The 4,578-nt window shown below is 38.4% G+C and overlaps 1 non-coding gene across 1 annotated transcript; it reads left to right on the forward strand.

Moving 5' to 3' along the window:
• Nucleotides 1-1,484: 1,484 nt before the first annotated feature.
• trnap-agg (transfer RNA proline (anticodon AGG)) lies at nucleotides 1,485-1,556 on the forward strand. Its single transcript has one exon. It is a non-coding gene; the product is annotated as a tRNA-Pro (tRNA).
• The last annotated feature ends 3,022 nt before the right edge of the window (nucleotides 1,557-4,578 follow it).

The raw sequence follows: 4,578 nt of genomic DNA on the forward strand, positions 1-4,578 counted from the left end.
ACCCCATTGCTGTGTTATGTCCATTTTTAAGTGTGGAAGCAATGGGGCACTCTGAGAGCCCATGCTATAAGTCTCCCATGGTTTCTATGGAAGCCGGTCTCGCTTCTCACCTCTTGTTGCCAGGGGTTACTTGTCGCCTCTTCAACACACCCCTGGCTGAAGGAAGTGCTTACTGCTCTTGAAGGCAGGGCTCACTCTTCCCATTAGGACCATCCATCCTCAGGCCCTTCCTCCATGCCTCCTCTTCTTTTCTCAAGTGAGCTGCAAAGTCTTCAATATCTCTCTCTGAGTGCGGTCACCATCTACAATTCTACTTCTGACACCAATGTAACACCCGTATTTGTGATTAAAGAACCACACAGTTGTCCATGCTCTTGAGTTGCTTTTTTACCATAAGTAGTAACAGAATGCACATTCAGTCAGGAGCTGCTGTTGGCCACAGCTCACGCCCCATCCCCCAACACACTCTGACTGCCTGCTTAAGCCAACCTTCATGTTTATATGGCTCTCCTACCATTTCATCTGCAATGTTCTTTTGACTGCTTGATTTTCTGTTCCTTTACTTTTCCATCTCAAAGACATCACATGCACACTTATGACAAAGCAAATAAAGGGTACTTTATACCGCTATTTACAGGCATGCTGGGAAGTGCGTTGCTTCATCATCAGTCCTATTTATTGTACAAGAGAAGAGCATATGATCAGTGGTTACAGTATCATTGTTACAGATTGAGCAGACATCATCTTCAATATTGAAGTGTGATCTCAATAATTCTTTTGATGGGTAAATATTATTCATAATTTCAAAATGTATTTTTTTAGGAGGTACTGGGAGTGTCAAATACATTGTTCTTAGCTTGTTTATTGTAGTCTTATCAGATTCACTATGAATCATGTTTTTGTTTCATCAGGAAATAGAATTTTTGAGATATTTTCTTTGTCTTTATTTATCTTTACATTTGTTTTTAATCTAAGATCAACAACCGTGGAATCAGAGGATCTTATTTGTTGATTTTCATTACTTCTCTAGTCATAGAGACAAATTATGAGGAGGGAGTGCCTTTAATACTTTACTGAAGTCACACTTTGAGGAATTGAAGTTAGTTTCTAAACTTAACCTATGTCAATCAAGCGCCATTGTCATCCATCAGGTCTGGCAATTACCATATATGTTCCTCAATAATGATTCATTTTTGTGTTATATGTAACCATTATTCCAAAGAACAATTGCATGTAGTGAACATATTTGCACAATAACATTTGGTTTTCGACTCAGCTAATTGCATCGGTAGTTTTAACTGACAAGAAGCAACTTTATGGCTCCAAGCTTTTTAAATACATATATAGGGGCACAATGCCAGAATGCGTCACCATGAATCATCCATGGTTAAATATTTTCTCTTTTTTCCAAGTACAGGATAGACATCTCGGATGCACCACATAGTTTGTCTTCGTATATAACATAATATTGAAATCAATGACGTGGCTCGTTGGTCTAGGGGTATGATTCTCGCTTAGGGTGCGAGAGGTCCCGGGTTCAAATCCCGGACGAGCCCTCTGCTTTTCTTTTTTCTTTTGGAGGCAGCTTTCTTTTAAGTAACTATTTAAATACATTAATAAATAAGATTCCGAGTTTTAATTAGTAAGAGGCTACTTTTACAACGCTGGTCGCTGTTTAAGCACGTCAGAGGCCCCTTCAAATTTTTCTTAAGGATTTGACTTTCCAAGAGAGAAGACTCGGAAGTACTTGCAGGACAGGTCAGCTGAATTCTCATCAAGGACACGAACTGGAAAAAAAACAAAGAGAGCGAAACAGAGTGCGAGAGAAAAAAGCAAGCGAAAGTTAATAGATGTTCCCCGTCGTGCAATGACGTTAGCTCGGATAAGTGGAGTCGGATTCATTTGAAAGCAAACCCATTTTCTTCTCCCCTTGACCTAGTGACGAATACCAACAAGAGTTAAAGTAAATTGGCGTAAAGGTAAGGACATTCGACTTTCCAAAGCGGCTCCGCAGTCAGTTTCATGTCCTTTTATTTTTGGTATGGCACTTTCGTGATTTAACCACCTGAGGACAGGAGCGAGTCATTTATTTTTCCCTCCCGACGTGTATTCGACAACATTTGTATTAACGGTAAACTGTGCTGTTGCCATTCATTTGCAAGTTTCCAACCGAGGAGTTTGCTGCTGAGCACCGTCTTATCGGGAGAACACAACAGAATAATCCTTGTCACTAGACATCCATCCGTTTTCTTATAGGACGTGGGTGCAAATTTTAGAAGCTGAGTAATATCTTATCCTTTGGACTGCTGACCACGCAATTCTTGTTGAAAAGAGCAGGGCTCGTTTCCTTATTAGGGTTATAGGTGATCTTAAACCTATCCCATTCTGACTTTTGGGGAGAGGAATTGAAGTACACCCTAGACTGGTCGCTTGGCACCTACAAATAAGCATTTTCAACCATTAGTGACCCTACGCTGCCCCACTAAAAGACAATAAACTAAAGCTATTTGCTTGACAGAAAAATAGATGAAGGTTGGCTTGACCTCCCATGCAAAGTTCCGGAAATTCTGTTGAAGCTTCTGACAAGTTCCCAAGTCCAAGTTGCACATCTTGGAGAAGAAATGTCATGTTTTGTTATTAGATAAGAAAGAACCTCCCTGCATACCGTTGGCTTCCCAGTTCAGGGTCAATGTGTTAGAATGGCTTCCCAGCACAGTGCACAGGCCTGGGCAGAGAGTGACTGACAAACAAATGCTGCATAGTGAAAGCAACTGAAATGTTAGGCCATCCAGTCTGTCGTTTGTGACTGCATGAATAATGGCAGACAAGCAGAATCTAGTGGAGAGCATGTCTGCAAACATGCTTGTTTGATTCATCTACATTAGTGCTTCTTAAACACTCCAACCTAGTACCACTTGAAAAAATACTTGACTCTTTTAATACAATGGAAAAAAAAAAGATCCTTTGGATTTATTTAATTCAAACATGTACATCGGTTGCGCGTGATTAAAATGTGGTAAACTGATGTAATTTTCCCATGCAATGATAAGCGTTTAATACATTTTCATCATATGCAACTGAAAGTCAAGTACTTTTTCTTTCAGTGTACCACAATCATGACCAACATTGAAGTGCAGTAGCATAGCAAGAATTCAAGTAGGGCTGTCACTACTTTAGAATGAATTATTCTATCAATTATTCCATTGATTAATTGGATACAATTTTATTTTGGGTTAAAGCGGATGACAACGACATTTTCTCCCTAAATACTGTTAACCAACTATTATTGTTTATTTGATATTGTGTAGTGATTTCAGTTACTGGTTTTGTCTTTTTTTTTCCTCCAAGTAAAAGCCAATGTACGCGATTGTCTTATTTTGATGAAACACAAAAGCTAACCAGTCTATTTTCATGAAGGACTACAGAAATCAGAGAATAATTATTGATGAGAGGCTCAGGATTTGGACAATTATAAGTTAAACAATGGCTCTAAATGATTATTTTATTATTGAAATTGTTGTCAATAAATTTGATAATCAGTCCATGTCAATTAATGTATTCCTTTTGATAGCTCCACATTCAAATTTACAGAAGTGTATTGCTTCCACACCAAAGCACAAACACGTGATGTGTTTCATGTGCTAATTGTCGTATGTTTTCACATTTTATTGATAAATGTCATGTTTTAACAGTACAAGTTTCATGTTTTAATTACTGTACAATTCTTGAATAGTTCGACTTATGCATGAGACAAAAAAAGACAAATCATTTCCTTCCAGTTCAAATCATGTCTTATCCCATTCTGTATTGGAGACTCAGCTCCTCTCTTGGCTTCTCAGTACAGCGGTAATTTCAGTCACTCTTTGCAGAGGATAAGGAATATATGGCTGAGAATACTGTACTGTTTTGTTGTTAATTAACCTTGCTGCACAATTTGTGTTCAGATATCAATTGCTTAAAGGCCAACAACAGTGCCAAATAGATACAAATTGTTACCCTGTGAGCCGATGAAGTTTCTCCCATTGTATGTTATCATGAATGTCGCGGTGGGCATGTGGTTGTTTTAAAGACACAAGGTGTAGTCATATATGCAATATGAGGGGGCTGAGAAGTGAAGCTGTTAACATTTCTCAGCCGTAGCACAAAAATAGGAAACGGGCGTCAGATTACACTCACAGTTTGCTTTCCTTCTCTACAGACATTTCACATTCTAATGCATTGTCACGAAAAAGTTGAGCAGATGTTTTTCTTGATAACATCATATCACGCACTCACTGACAGATTATACATTCGAAGGAAAAAGAGCGCTCTGATTTTCCACCTCTTTTTTTTTTTTTTTTTGTCTTGAAAGGGTTCATGCGAGGTGACACTCAAGGGGTCAATCCCCCTGCGGACAAAGATTTAGGCAGGGTTGTGTTTTTTCTTCTTCTTCTTTTTGGCAAACATGTCAGGAGAAAGATAGCAATACACAAGAAATATATTGTGAAATCCTGAAATGGGAAGTTAATGCACGAAAGGGAACAATTGAGATGGCGGTAGTAAGTCAAATCATATATATATATATATATATATATATAT

The sequence above is a fragment of the Hippocampus comes genome, unplaced genomic scaffold, assembly GCF_001891065.2.
Source record: "Hippocampus comes isolate QL1 unplaced genomic scaffold, H_comes_QL1_v1.1 scaffold17, whole genome shotgun sequence".
In the NCBI taxonomy this organism is placed as follows: domain Eukaryota; kingdom Metazoa; phylum Chordata; class Actinopteri; order Syngnathiformes; family Syngnathidae; genus Hippocampus; species Hippocampus comes.